This window comes from Lissotriton helveticus, chromosome 10 (genome assembly GCF_964261635.1).
Source record: "Lissotriton helveticus chromosome 10, aLisHel1.1, whole genome shotgun sequence".
NCBI lineage: Eukaryota > Metazoa > Chordata > Amphibia > Caudata > Salamandridae > Lissotriton > Lissotriton helveticus.
The window spans coordinates 203,431,553-203,447,529 of NC_136071.1; the positions used below are offsets into that span (position 1 = coordinate 203,431,553).

General features: G+C 45.1%; 1 protein-coding gene and 1 non-coding gene across 5 annotated transcripts in view; both read right to left on the reverse strand.

Moving 5' to 3' along the window:
• USP42 (ubiquitin specific peptidase 42) overlaps nt 1-15,977 on the reverse strand; it is a 525,507-nt gene that overhangs the window by 353,659 nt on the left and 155,871 nt on the right. The gene's annotated exons all lie outside the window — the stretch shown is intronic.
• Nucleotides 9,524-9,631, reverse strand: LOC144786312 (U6 spliceosomal RNA). Its single transcript, XR_013602120.1, has one exon. It is a non-coding gene; the product is annotated as a U6 spliceosomal RNA (small nuclear RNA).

Here is a 15,977-nt window from a genome sequence, read left to right on the forward strand (position 1 = left end):
ATCCTGCTACCAACAGGAGGCCCATGATCGTAAAGGGCCAGATTAGGAAGGCTTGGAGGCTGAAGCTGCTGAGGAGGTGGTGGACAGACCAGATGCTGACTACCTGACCAACAAGGTCCGTGAGTACCGCACCCTCGTTCACACAGAGGCTGGGGAGCATGCATGGCTCAGTGCTGGTAGGGTTTTGGCACAGTTGGAAGCTCATTCCATAGCCATAAATGGTAGACTGAGGGTGACGTAGGGCAGTCAAGAGTCCCAAGGAATTGAACGTATCCTGCGAGTCCTTAAAGCGATCCAGTGCTAAGTCTCCCTTGTCTCCGAAGAGATGGGTGCAATCGAAGGGCATGTCCATAAGGTAAGCTTGGACAGCCCACGAAAAACCAGTCGTCCTCAACCAGGTGTGGCCCAGTGAATTGGTTGTGTCCAAACCACAACGAATTGTGACCTCTGCTGCTTCTCTTCTGTCGGCAACAGCCTAACACAGCACTTTCGCAGCCGCATCCCACAGAGTGTGGGAGTAATGGCCCAAAAGGCATACGATGTTCACAGACCGCAATGCTAGGCTAGCAGAAGAAAGAGTCCAGGCTTTTGGACTTACTGTCCATGGGAGAGGCAGGGAATGTGTTCTGGGGAGTTGAGGCTTGGACCATCAAGCTCTCTGGGTACGGTGCTGGGTGAGGACGTTTGGGTCCCCTGGGGCAGGGCAATGGCAGCGAACGATCATCATATTCACAGGAGCTCATGGGTTGGGTTTGGGCATCACTAAACAAGAGCAGGGGTTCTGATGAGGAGACTCCCGATTGCAGCAACTCTGCCAAGATGTTGGTCTTGACTATACTGAGAGCAACTGAAGGTCAAGGACCTCAGCCGCCCTCCACACCACCATTGTGTAGGAGGCTCCCTCCTCCGTAGCCACGGTAGGGGAGAAAACATACTAGTATCTGGAGAAGTATCCACTCCACAGGCTTCACCCAGTTCCTCACTCAAGTCCATATTAGGGTCTTCTAGGTAGGGCTGGTATTCTTCAGGGTCCAGCGACCACTCCCATTTCTCCCGAAGTCCTAGCCTATGAGAATAAGGCGCAGGCTACGCTCTAAGAAGCGTGGTTCCTGTCTGCGTCGGGTGATGCCCATCCAGCTCCATGTCAAGGTTGGGGATCACAATGGGGATGGCGCTGCTGGTGGGTGCCAGGACCGCCGCCAGGGAAGGTCAGGATAATGAGACTGGCATCGGTCTGGAACCACAAATGGATCCCTGGGGGCCTGCTGGAGGTGCCAGTGCAAAGAAGATGGGGCCCCTCCGACCCTGTGGGGCCTCAAAGTGCATCAAATGGGTCGGGCCACCCAAAAATGAGATGCAGGCCTCATAAAACTCTTTGAATTGGGTGTAGGTCGCTCCATCTACCAGAAAGTTGTGGAGGCACGGAGTCAGCTCAGGCTCAGGATCCGAAAAACCATGCCTCAAGTGCTGATGTTCTCTCGTCTCGTCGGGCAACAGGAGAAGTCAAAAAGCAATTCAAAGTATTGCTCTTTTTCTTGTACCTCTTACCGGAGTGTCTCAAGGACTTCCAATGGGACGAAGAGGACTTCAGGCTTCGTAAAAGATCCCGGGACCTTCCCCTCGACCGGGACGCACATTTCTGCAGAATCACAAGCCGGGCTAGGTGCGGGTCTATCACCAACATTGGCCGATGACACCTGTCGTACGAGATAACATCTCAACACACCAGGAGGTAATATCTCAAAAACAGTGGCAAGACATCGAAATTATTTTTTCAAAAAACGACAGATGGGTAGCACTTCTCCGGATCAGCACTGGATGGCGCAGAAAGAAAAGAACTGACATGGGTGGAGCCTATATGGGAGCCACGGACATCACTTTCGGCGTGGACGACAGCATGTGGAACTGACTGACGCCACCTATGAGGCAGCAGTGGCACTGCTTCTGAAAAATATTCTGCATCCAGTCTGACGCCTGTAGGAAATTCAAATGTAAGGAACCTAGAGCTAGAAGTCTCTATCAGGTACACATTTCTATCTTTAGAAATGTTACTAGGAAGGAAAGTAAACTAAGACAGTGTAACAATACTCAACAAGCTGAGGAGCAGCCCAAAGGCTGGCCACCCTGTATTTGTTGGACTGAGTTAATAGACTACCAGTAGCAGGGCGATGAGGGTCACCTCCCTCCTTTCTTATATCTTCAGCCACATTTTGCAAGGCAGCCCATCTTTTGTGCCGTTTCCTAATGCCATCCCCTTATCTCAGTAGTGGTCTCAACCATTTGGGAGCTGTGCTATCTGGATTGGTTGGATTATATGTTCACTGCACAAAGTGTGCACAGTGTGTGCCCGCACATGTAAAGTGTCTCCATGTCTGTGGTGCAAGTGCCTGGATGGAATACCCATCCACAGGGTGTGTTTTTGTTTGCAGGTGTCTGTCTGTACGATGTGTCTGTGAAGGGGGTTTGTGTTTCTGTGCCTGAGAGGGGGTGTGCCTGTGCAGTGCAGTGAAGTGTGATAGTGTGATTGTGCAGGGGAATGTATGTCTGTGCTGGGAGTGGTGCGTTTTTTTAAGGGAACAAAGTGAATGGACCAGGAAGAAACCTATTCAAGAAGAGAGCCAGTAAGACATTAATATTACCATGTAAACCCACATAAGTGCTAGGGGGAGTGGGTGGATGTTTTCCAGGACATGTACATTTCAGCAGCTTTTTGTCTCTTGGACAAGCATAATAACAAAATAATTCCACGCCCTTGAGGCAGTAGACTTTGATAACATGTGCCTCAGGAGCATATTGACCAACTAACACTTCTAGACTCTTTGAAAAGAGACACAGACAGAGTGAAAGGACTAAAAGAGACAATTGGACCCAACTACTAGATGGCAGAATAATACTGGAATTTTTTTTAAAATAATATGCACTTTCCGAGATCTATCAGTAGGACACTTCACCATATCTAGACTAGCCATAAGGAAAATGTTACTTACCTTGTAACCATCTGGCATGGAGTGCTGCAGATTCACATGCTGTGCATACTCCTGCCATTTAGTGTTGGGCTTGGTTGTGTGCAATTTGCTTTCCTTCGGAGAAGTCTTTGAGTAACGTTGTATAGTGACTCAACCGATTACTGGGAATTTGCATGGCATCAGCTGTATTGTTCGATTGTTTTTCCCGCTCGGCGGGTGAGGGTGAGAAATGGAGCGTAGAGACACAAAAGAAAGTGACCATGCACAGAGAAGAAGAAAAAAATAGGCATCTGCAAAAACCTGAACCTTCTGGTGGAGGAGGGTGGACACTTGAATCTACAGCACTACATGCCACAAATGGATGGTTACAGGGTAGCATTTTCCGTTCATAGCCTATGTAGCAGTAGATAGATATGTTGTGCATAGACTGTAAAGCAGTTCTTCCGTAAGTGGTGGCTAGCCGAAGGATGTTGCAGAAGATTGTAAAAGTGTACAGAGTACAGCCTGTCCGAAGCTAGCTTGTTAATGTTCTAAAACATTCTAACAGTAGTGCTTGGTGAAAGTGTGGAGAGTGGACAAGGTAGTTGAATTACAAATGGCAGCTACAGAGATGTTACCCAAGAGTGCCATAGAGTCTCCCTTTTTGCAGGTAGAGTGGGGTCTTGTAGGAGTCGGCATAGGCCTCTTGGCTTTTGCTTAACAGGCTTGTATGCATTTGACCAGCCACTGGGCTCAATCCGTTTTGAAGAGAGCGTGGCACATGTGTGGTTTGGCGAAAGAAACAAACAGCTGTTGTGTGTTATGAAAAGGTTCTGCCCTGTTAATGTAATACATGTGGGCCTTCTTAACGTCTTAATGTATGAAGAGCCCACTATGCCATCAAATCTGGGTATCAAAAAAACACAGGGAGTTCAATAGTATGATCGAAGTTGAAGGAAGAGATGACTATAGAGAGATATTTGGGGTTAGCTCTAAGGACTATCCTATTTTTAAAATTCTGAAAAAAAGGTTCCTCCAGGTTAGAACCTGAAGCACCCTCACATGCGTGAGGGAGGTGATGACTACTAGGAAGGCTACTTTCCAGGGGAGAAACTGTGAAGGGCGCAAGTGAAGTGGCTCGAAAGGAGGATTTGATAAGCCTTGTGAGAACAAGGTTGAAGTTCCACATTGGGGTAGGTGGTACCATGGGTGGAATGGCCCTTTTAAGTCCATGCATTAAGGGCTTAATGACTGGAACCTTGAAAAGTGGAGTGTATTCAATATTGACAAATGCTGCTAAACGAAGTCTGATGGATGTATAAGCGAGAATTGACTTCTTCAAGTGAAGGAGATAACAGACAACATCTTTGGGTGCTGTCTTGAGAGGGCCCATGTGTCTTGGAAGACAATAGTGGACATATGGAGTGGTGTGGCTCACTGGTTAGAGGCGGCAGACCCGGAAGCAGAGAACGGCCCGGGACCAGGGTTCAATTCCCGACGCGGCAGGGTCGTGGACCAGGGTCAGCGGACTCGATAATTCTCGCCTCGGTGCCTACTCTAACCAGGGATCACACTCGGCAACTCTGGGCATTAGCTTGCCTCATCTCTACAGCGGCCCCCCACATTCGCTGGGGATGCCTGGTTTCACCTTGGAGATACCCAGTAGGGACCATCTCACAGGGATAGCCAGGACGGGTTCCCCAGCGGTCTACAGCGCCACGACGCCTCAGGGCAGTAGTGCGCTTTACAAGACACATACATACATACACATACCTCTTCCATTTGGCTGAATAGCATGCCCAGGTTGTACCTCCTCTGGAATGGTCATGCACTCCAAATGAAGGACTGTTGTTCGGTTGAGCTCTTGATCAGCAAGTCACTCAAGTAAGGGACTATGTGGTTGCAGCTCCACCTTAGGTGGGCAGCTACCATAGCAAGACACTTTGTAAACACGCTTGGGGCTGTGGCGACCCCCAATGGGTAGCACCCTGAACTGAATTTTGGTCACTTTCCACGAACCAGAGGTACCAGAGATGTGCAGGGTGGATCGGGATGAGGAAGTAGGCATCCTTCAGGTCGTGGGCAGTAATCGAGTTGCTTTGCTGTAATAGAGGGATGACATCCTGGAGCGTTACCATGTGGAAGTGCTCTGAGGATATATTTGTTGAGGGTCATCATGTGGCTGTGGGTCAAATGGGGCGTTACAGGGAATCCTATGGATTGCCTGGGCTGTCCCCACAAAGGCAGAATGTGGAGAGCCCTCTGGTGATTTAGGTAGAAGGGCTGCCTTTGGTTGCGATGAAGTCCAGAGGATGGAAGAAGAGGAGAAGAAGATGGAGAGGAAGTGGACAGGGCTGGGGAAGCAGTGAACTGGTTCCCCGGTCACGGTGCATCCTTATTTTGGCCAGTGGCTCGGGCTGCAAGTCAAGAGTTTCCTCAAAAGTGAACTTTCTTTTAAATAGGGAAACGAGTCTCGAGGCTTTGGTGGAGACCGTGAGAGGATTCTGCCAGTTTGTGGGTGGATCAGGATTCGCTTTTTCCTGGCATTGAGCTCTTCCTGAAGGCGTAGCATGGTAGGTTTTTCTGGTCCTCGGTTGCAATGGAGGACAGAGCTCTAGGTACTGGGTGCTTTGTCATCAAAGGTGGTTTCTGTCTCACTTTGGCTGCTGAAGGTGGTCTGGAAGCTGTCTTCGACACCAGAGTCAGGCACCAAGTCTTCAGTATGTGCTTTGACACCGAAAGCTGGCTTGGCCCCTGATCCAAACCACGTTTTTGGTGTAGCCCATGGCCTTTAGGCAGTGGTGGACCGGAAAAGTGACTCTGGGATTCAGGGCTTAATGTCTGACCCCATTGAGGGCAGTACTCAACTTCTGTTCAGTGACTGGAAAGTGGAGCAGGGAGGGGTGTTCTACTCACAGCAGAGGTGTTCCTCATGTGAATATTGACTGGCTGAATTTCTTCAGGCTTGGAGTCTGAGTGAGAAATGGCCTTGGGAATGGAAGACAGAGACTGGTCGGCCAAGGCTGTGGTTTCTTCTTCAATGTCCATATCCCCGAAGAGAGCAAGGGGGTCGACCCCTTGCTGCTGCGTGATGGGGCGGTGAGTGAGTTGTCATTCCCGGTGATAAAACAGTGCCTTCTTTGAATGAAGAGGAGGCTTCGTTATGGTCCTGGGGCAGAGGTTACACACCTGGTGGCAGTCTGTCCAGGAATATCTGGCTCGACACTGGACTGTTCTATAATGGAGTCCTTTCCATTACGAATTGGCCATTCTTGGCGGGGAAGATGATGGAGTAGAACCAATAGGAAAGGTCCCAGACAGGGTGTTGAAGAGATCCCAGTTGTCAAAACAGACCGGGTAGATTGGCTTACCAGCGGGCTGGAGAATTCAAACGGCCTGAAAACTATCATCGCATGCAGTTGACCAGGAGCTTGTTGGAGACAAGGCTGAACCAGAATGTAGAAAAAAACATTCTAAAAAGTGACTTGATTCCAATGGACATTTCCATCAATAGTTATGGTCATTATACCTCGGGAGTCGAAGACTTCTACAAAGAAAAAACCAACATAGTGCTTTTCCTTTGCATGCGGCTGTTTTCAGGTGACTAACTTCAATTGAAATCAACCAACACTACATATCCCAGAATGCTCTTATGTGTTAAATGTTATTTATTTAATTTATTTTAAAAGTTTTATATAGCGCTGGCTAGACCCGGAGGTTTCAGAGCGCTTTACATGAGCATCAGATCATAGTTACAGGTTACATCGTTACGAAGGTTACACAGTTCTTAGAGCATGGCAGCATAGTTACTTGTAAGGTCGAGATAAACAATAAGCACAAATACGTAAGGGGAAAAGAAGGCAGGGTGAGGGATTCAGGGGAGGGGGTTGGAGTAGGGGAAGTATACAGATAATGAAGGTGGGAAAGAGGAGGGGAGGGTGAGAGACACAGCATGGGGAGAGGAGGGGAAAGGTGACGGGACACAAACCGGTATACGAGTCAAGGCAAAGTCCAAAGTCCAGTAAGCTGTGATCCCAGGGGAAGTGGTATCCCTTCCCTGTCTCTATTGCGAGAGGTTCCCTTTACGCAGTGGACTCTCTCAGAGGGGTCTCTGAGACTCCAAGGCCTACATACTGGATCCTTCCCCAAAAAGGGGAGAGGGAGTGCTTTGGCAAGGGGTGCCATACCATACCTCAAGTGTGAGTGGCTCCCTTGGCGCAGTGGACTCACTCAGCGCGATCGCGGAGACTCCAGGGTATAAATATTGGATCTTTCCCCAACAAGGGGAGAAGGAGTGCTTAGTCAAAGAGCACAAAGGACAGGGGGTAGGCAGAGTAGCAGGCAAGGGGAGAGATTCACGGGAGATAAGATAGGAGCTAGGGAAAAGACAATAAGGAGAGACGAAAAGAAGTCTGCCTAAAGACTGACTGGGTAGGTGACGACCAAGGAGGAAAACCACGGCCCATCTCCCCTATAGCTAAACTAAGTAGCTCCATCGGGCATCAGACAAAATAGTTCAGTCTCAAAACATTGAGGGAGGAGGGAGGGAGAGACATAAATAGAGGGAGGATGCGGTAGGAGACGACAGGAGAGACGAGAGGAAGTGCAACAATGTGGTTCAACAATATACTAGAAGAAGATCAACAAGTAACATTAAATCAAACAATCAGCAATACAATTAGGGGAGGAGAGAAAAGAGAGAGAAAGCAGTGGGGCGTAGGGGAGGAGGGAAAGTGAGGATAAGGGAAGAGAAAACAGTAGAGACGAAAGGAAGTCTGTCTAAAGACCGACTGGGTAGGTGACGACCAAGGAGGGATCCACGGCTCATCTCCCCTATAGTTAAACCAGGTAGCTCCATTGGGCATCAGACAAAATAGATCAGTCTCAAGTGGCGAGGGAAGATGTTCACAGAAAAAAACAGGGTGGGGACAAAGGGCAAGGGCATGGGAGGGTAGAGGACAGAAGCTAGAAAGAGTAGGAGCGGAGAGGGGGAGGGTTGGGGGAAGGGAGAGGGGGAAGGTAAGGTCAGGAGAGACACGGGTGCATTAGCCCGAAGTCCGGCAGGGTAGGTGATAGTCAAAGGAGGGAGTGATAGGGGGCGTAGTGCGCCCTGAGATTGCCCGCGCCCCAGCGGGTTCCACTTCGCCGTGTCGCCAGTCGTGCTCGTTAGATGGGGCCCACCGCACTCGACAAACCCTGCGCCAATCCACACTGCGCACCTGCTCTAGCAAACGGAGCGGGGATCACCCCTCGAGAGCTGTAGGATGCCAGTCAAATAGGGATGGTCGGGTGTATCCCCGGGAACACCATCCGCTGTGGAGTATCCGGGAAGGGGGGGGGGCGGGTCCTTGCCCAAATCAGTCGACCCTGGCCGCCATCTTAGGATCAGGCAAATGCAATTTTGGCTGTCTGTGTGCCAGCAGGGTGGCCGGGCCGTCAAGGGCAACCTGTGGTAGAAGAGGGGGGGCGGATTAAATGAATCTCCTGGCCCAACACTGGACTGCCGGCATTATACACATCATGTGCATCTACAGCTATATATGCCACGAATACAAAGGTTACATATCAACTGAATAATACTTAAGTGCACCCTACATAGCCTTTACCACTAGTCAAAAACCTTTAACGAGAAAGTCTGACATACTGAACACTAAGGTGCGAGGTTTCTGTACAAAAAGGCAATCTTATCCCAATGACTCACAAACCCAGCCAGTAAATCTGGACCCAGCTGTAATGGTGTATTGACATTTATGGGAAATGTATATTTAGCTCCACTGACCCCAATCTAAAACTCACAAACACAAAAGGTACTCAAGCATAACATGGAATATAGATAGTCAAGACAAGTGAGATGAAGATATTGACCAATAACTCCACTAGAATGAATTTCAGTATTGGCCCCACACTTATCCACTAAGTCGCCTGCCTTTATAAAGAGCCAAACTCTCAGAAAACAGTGCTGAGGAACTGAAAAATATGAAGATGGAGTCAAAGCTAATAAGCCCGACTGAATCAATCAAATGCAAAAGAGCATACAAAACAAATCTCAACTGCATGCTAGCTTAAGAAACAGAATGTACTAATAAATCTGAATACGGGTCGCATTACATGGCTTTGTACAGCCAGATAACTTGAGGGTATATATGGTTCACAGGTAAAGTGCCACCAAGGGGATACGAGCTTTCGAAAGAAAAACCTTTTTCTGCTGCCTATAAGAAAAGATAGGTATGTCTCAGAACCTGCTGAAATCGAGGTATTCCTATCGTAGCAGGCTGACATGGTTGGAAAAATTCCATGTTTACTGCTTCTAAATGGTTTATGAGACAACTCCAGACATGGGCATAGGTAGTTTGAATTTCACCAACGGTAACCACATTATTCAGTGTAGCGTAGAATTAAATTCTGCTATCTAGATTATATCAGTAATGTCAGAAACGGTATTATGTTTAGGAAACATAAGCTGGTTAAAGAAGAATTTCAGGAAAATGTCAGTCTTGGTATGCTGGTTTGGACTTTCAACCATAGAACACACTCTTTATTTAGACCTTTGAAAGGAATAGCAGTTACAACTTGGCCCTGAAAATAGGTAACACTACACAAATTTGGAAGGCATCCTTGTGCTGAAGAAATGCTAATCTTTTCTGCATTGTTCCAATTTTGATACTTATGTTTTGACCCAAGAAGAATTGGTACAGGTCAGACTTAACATAATATGCTGTGACAACAGGGAATTGGATAAGGATAAAGTTAAACAGTGATAACGGTCATTTCTCCCCTTAACCCATATCAAAGCCCATCATAAGGTTTCCCTCTCTTTGACAATGTTTCACAAGATTGTGACTATAGAATTAGAACATGTCTCAGAAAAACAAAAACTTCTGGTGTTTAGAGGTACAGTGAATCCATTTAGGCTGGAAGAGGTTGGATGCACAACGGGACATATGAATTTCTTATACTATGCAGATTATAAGTAAAGAAACAGACATCAGATTTTTTAGAACGTGTGTTAAGAAGCCCTTAAGACCCAAGAATATTTTAATAGAAAATGAACTTGTTGCCATTTAAGACAATAGTAAAGAAGGTCAGACTGATCTACATCCTCGAAAGTGACCTTTGAAATTACACGTTTTTAAAGTTCAAGCTTTCCAAAAGCTTATGAAACATTTGCATTAAGCATCCTCATAAAATGCACTGATGTTCAAATGGTTTGCATTAAATGACCCTTGCATGCACAATGAACCTTTAGCCTTTGTGTATGTGCAGCAAACAGTTTGTGGTGGAAGCTGAGCTGTTGCTGCTTATAAAGGACAAGAAATGTTGGGTCATGTTGGGTAAATGACCCAAATGCAGGTTTTGCAAGATTGAGTACATGGCACTGCTTCGGACATACAATAAATTTTTTACAACCGTAAAAAGGAGTTGAAAAACATTCCAACAAAATAGAATTAAGTTAGAAAACCGTTAAAGGATCATTAAAAAAAAAGGATTGAAAAAGTTGGTAATGGACAGATACTGGACAGTGGTAATCAGACTTTACTAGGGAAAAACAGAAGATCTGTACATAAGCAAAAAATTGGAGCCCTTACGTCTAAATACTGTTTGAGAAGATGTTTAAAAACCTAGGACTAAATAGATTTGAGCTATGAACAAGTTGGATGAAAACGTAAGAGAAATAGAACAATGCCATTTATAATAATACGGAGTTTCAATGAAAACCTTTTCATTTTTTGCCATATTGAATGGGGCAGTTTCTTTCCCAGGTAATATTAAGAGAGAGCAATGTTTAATACTTGGACACAAATCAGCTCCAGTTCATGATAGCTGAAGCCATGCAGGGTTTCATTTTTAAATAGGCCTCCTTGTACTGCACACCTTCCATTGCCTGCTTTCTTTTGGTTGTCATAAAGGCGCACTGCAGGGAGTAGAGTCTGAGGAGGGTAGGAGGGGAGAGACCAGGGCTAGCCCATAACAATATTAAAGTACCTTGTCTCTCCCGCCAGCCTCCCTCCATTTCCACCAAGGCAGGTGTTCTCACCCAGGCAGCCGATGGCACTCCCCTTGCAAGTCTCCAACTGTCAGCTCTTGCTGGCCCACACTGTATCCTTCTTGATGGCTTTGTGAAAGCACTAAGTCAAGGCAAGTGTAGAGATAAATCAAGTTATAACCCTGATATCACACATCATCAATTATAAGGGTGGTTATGCAATATTTCCTATACCAAACATTAAAAAGTAATTGAGCACGACTTTCAGCTTTTGTCTATAGCTGTGCATCAGTCGCAACCCTCCTATTGCTTCCAGTTATTGTCAAAATATTTGCAATAGGTTATATAGTTTAAACCAAGGAAGGAAGGATCTGGAAATAGATACTGACCCGCATATATTGTGGGATAGGTGATTAAATAAGGCTTTTCAAATTAGAAATATTTATCCTACTGCCTGAAACTATTAGCAAGTATGATATTGTGCACAGTTACCACTTAAACGTCCTGTGCAAACATGCTGCATAATCCAGCAAACTTGAACTAGCTCAAAAATGTAAAGATTGTGTTTCCATATGAGAACACTGGACCAATCTAAAGTTTCCAATTAAGATACCATAAACTAGGTAATTGTAACAAAGTCATAGCAACAGATGGTCCTTTTAGGTGAAAAACATTGACCAAATAGGATTCAGACTTTACAACTAATTACCCATTAAGAGTGATACATGTAAAAAAAAAAGCATTGTTTGACTTCTGTAAACGTTGAGCATCAACACAGTGGAAGCCTTTTCAACAATGTGTCCAGACAAGTAGATGAGCCCCATCTTAATTTGGTGGTTGTGATGAATGTGCACCTGTCTTTGTGAGGTCATAGTACGGTTATAGTAATATAAACAGAACAAATAAATTAGATAATCACGGAGCTATGAATATGAAGAATTTTGGAAGAAACATTACAGTTAATTAGCACCGTGTTTATTGACGCCACCTGAATGCAAGTTTTCGGAATGTGATTGAAAGGAGAAACGGGGCCTCTGTTTATTTTCGACTCCACTGGTAAGGGAGGAACATGCTCATTAGTGATGTTGACTGACCTTTCATGATTTCTTAAGCACTCGCATGTCTGTCCACTGGTTTCTTGCCAACAAGTACAGATGGCAAATGGACGAAGAGACAATATCAGCTAGGGATGTTATTTGAAAATAAATGCAAAGCAGAAGATATGAGGGGCTAGTAGGGGGAAGTAGAGAATTCGAAAGCACAGGTGCAATGTTAAAATCTTTCCTACTCAGCTCAGCTTTTAATTTTTTTTTAAATGAGACAGTCTAAAAACAAACAAAAAATGATGAGCAATACAGCACTAATTTAGACATGGTGAATGTAGATTTGTCCAATATAACGATTTAAAAACTAAGCATAGCATCTTTATTTTGATCTTGCCAGAGAGATAACTAGTTAGGGCAATAAAGTCAGAGCGGCAGCAATTGTAATTTTTGGGGGAGAGACCAGTTAAACAGTGACAAGTCACAATTTAAGTCATTTAAAGACTTGACAAAAAGCGCTTAACCAGTGCCAAAGACAAGGTAGACCCATGACCTATCATGGATATCACAAATGTTGTGACACCTGAAGCTCTGGTAAAGGTGTCATGACAAGCGAGAATGTTTCTTAGATGTTTCAAATGAAGGAAATAAAGACACTGCCCTGGGCCGTGCAAGTGCAACTGGTAGCAACTTTTGTTACTCCAGAAAGTGAACTGTCTTAGAAGGTGGCAGGTTCACACATTTATTACAGCAGTGCTTTTCTACTGTCAGACTGCTTCCCCAAAATGAATAAAGCAGCTAGGTGTCCAGAGAGGCAAGATTAGTGAGAGCCAGTGTCTCGTAGTGCTTCTACTTTTTCTAGTACCTTCTGTATTTTTGGTGTACAGATAATGTGTCTGGCTGGCTAATGAGGGCTGTTAGCCCGAAACCGGTCCCAGGATGCTTGTTTCCGGTCCAGGGAAGGCATGGCTTGGCAGCTTGGGCTGGACTGTACCCATGAGGCACAGGGTCAAGACTGATTTGCATATAGCTGTGTCTGAACTGGGGTGGCAAAGTGAGCTAAAGAATGATGATGGATTCAACCCAGATCTGTGACTGGGGGTGAGTGTTTGAAAAGTTTCAGCACTCTGTCCATCATCTCCTTGTGTTTGCTGTGTTCGCCCGAAGTTGACAGGGTTTGTCCAGACATAGGTCCCTTGCTCACTTTGTCACTGGATTCAAGCTAGCCTGGCTGATGAGGGCTGTTAGCCTGAAACTGGTCCCAGGATGCTTGTTTCGGGTCCAGGGAAGACATGGCTTGGCAGTTCGGCTGGACTGTTCCCATGCGGCACAGGGTCAAGACTGATTTGCATATAGCTGTGTCTGAACTGGGGTGGCAAAGTGAGCTAAAGAATGATGATAAATCCAACCCAGATCTGTGACTGCGGGTGAGTGTTTGAAAAGTTTCACCACTCCGTCCATCATCTCCTTGTGTTTGCAACACTGGGATAGGCCTGCCTCCTGTGCTTCACTTGTACCTGGGCTTTGTGCTTCCTGACCGCGTTATGCTTCCCTTTCTCAATTGGTACCTGCACAGTGCAGTAAACAAGCTCAACTAGAAGAGCAAAGTGAGAGTTAAGAGACCATCATACCTGATCAGCCTGCAACACAGATCGCCAACAGGGGATGCTAAGCTGGACTGCCCTGAGCAAGACTCAGTAGTCATCAAAGCAAACAGAGTCTTGGCCCTCTGACGGAAGCCCAAGAAGAAGGTCTGATCAAGCTCTCAGCTCAACAGGCTCACAGCAAAGCACTAAGAATGAGAGACTAACTATGTCATGCAAAATTGGCTTGCAAACTTCACACCCAGACTAGCTCGACTTGAGGGTAACACAAAGTGTTCAGAGTTGGTGAGTGTTTTGTTTCCAAAGGGAATGAATTTCCAGGTGCTTTGTGGCCCGTACCTACATGATAAGAACAAGGTCCTGTGTGAATAAGCTGCATGGTACTGAGGAGATAACAGTCTCAAGACCAAGTTCATTAACCTTCCATAGGGTTACAGGCATCTAGTGAGGTTGACCTCCACGAGGGATCGTCTATGGGAGGAAATGCCAAGTAGGGGTGGAGCAAATGCCTTATTACCTTATCACCAGAAACAGTACTCGATACTGCGTCTGGCCTCCAAAACTCCATACTTACCTTAATCTTAACTAAAAAAAACTATCAAGACTAAGCCCAGCGTAAGGAATTTGGTGAGCATGACAGAAGCAGATTCTGAGCCACACCCTTAAGAGGAACTAAGGGAACTGGAGAAGGAGTCCAAGGATGGGGACATGCTGCATATGAGGCAGGTATGCATGTGCAGTACCTGCTAGCTAAGGGCAGTGTCGAATAGCTTCAGCAGTAGCTTTCAGCCCTACCTGCAAGTGGAAAAAAATCTTCATTAGAAGGAAGAGTTAGGATGCAAGTTTTACCATGCGTAGGTGCCAACTGCGACGAAAGAAGGCTCAATGGAGATTTGTGAGATGAGAAGAACTCAAATATATTTTTTGATTTTGCAGAGTAATTAAATAATAGCATGTGAGTTTATAAATAACGTTATTAAGAAAAACTCAGGGTGACAGAGAAATGATAAATGCAACCAAGATATGATGTGAACTCAATGTAAAGAGAAAACCAATCCCTAAACTGATACAATCTCCAACTTCTTTCTGCAAAAGTGGTAGGAAAGGACCAAGGCTTAAAAAATTTATGATTTTCTGGCAGTAAATGAGGTAAAGGAGGATTAGTCAAATTCTATGCAACAATGCAAGGAACAACATTGGTGTTCACATCTTAACAAGTTGAAGGTTCATCATCATTGGAAGTAATCAGTCGGCGACACTCATGTTGGTTATAAAAGTATCTAAAAACAGCAGGCCCAGATATAAAGAGAAATTTGTGCCGGGGTCCTTCGTAGCTGGAGCACTGTTCTCAGTGATAACTAGAGTGACACAAACACTACTCCAAGAGAATAAGCATAAAAGTACCACCATTGATTAACAATTAAATGTAATCTTCAATCATATGGGAAACCGGTTTCCTTTTTAAAAATCAAATTACAATTTAAGTTCAGATTTTTTAAAAGGCAGAAATTCATTGACCAGAAAAAGTCCACTGTTGTATGAAAATCAAACAGAATTAGTTAACAGTCTTTTCTAATGTGAAATTAGGAAGTGGTCCAAGGTTGATGCCTGTGGCTTTCCATGACCATTGGTCCATGCACTTTAAAAGTTGCATATGGGAATTATTGTCCCAAAATTGATGCACACGAGACTCTCTCAATGGATCTTGATTAGTTGGGAAGCTGCAAAGCAGAAGCGAGACTACATGCACCCCAGTACTGGGAATGATTAAAGCAAGAGTACCATTCATACTCATTTATGGGCTACCAAAATAGTTAAATTATAGTCTACCCTGTTGGGCCTTCAAAGAGACTTAGATTGCCTTAAGACATAAGTACATGTTTGGAATATATGTTAACTTAAAAGTTAAGTATTTTTGGTAAAGGTCACTCAAGGGCAAAAGGGGCGATGGAACAGCATCTAAAAAGTAGTCAGAATAATAACATTTTAAGAAAAATAACCAATTAAAGGCTATTCTTGTCACCACTTTTGTGGATAAAAAAAACTGTCATCCTTCACCAGAATGATAGGGACAAAAAAAGCATAACCGTTCGGGTCTCTTATCAAGCAAACGTAAAAGTCGAAAATAAAAATAGTCTGAACACTTGTAGATGGGATATCTTATGATTTAGATGTACAAAACAGATTTTGACCAGGCTAGAATGTGGTTAGGAAGTTCACACTGATAGAGACTAAGTGATTGGAGTTAGGATAGGTCTAGATAAGCAGTTCTGAACCAAAACATGAGGATGCTGGTAGTTTATATTAACTGAAGTTGAGGGAATAATGTTGTGGCTGGTATAAAAGGAGATAGAAGCCCAAAATCATACCTTAGTGAAACATGAAATTGCATAAGCTATGG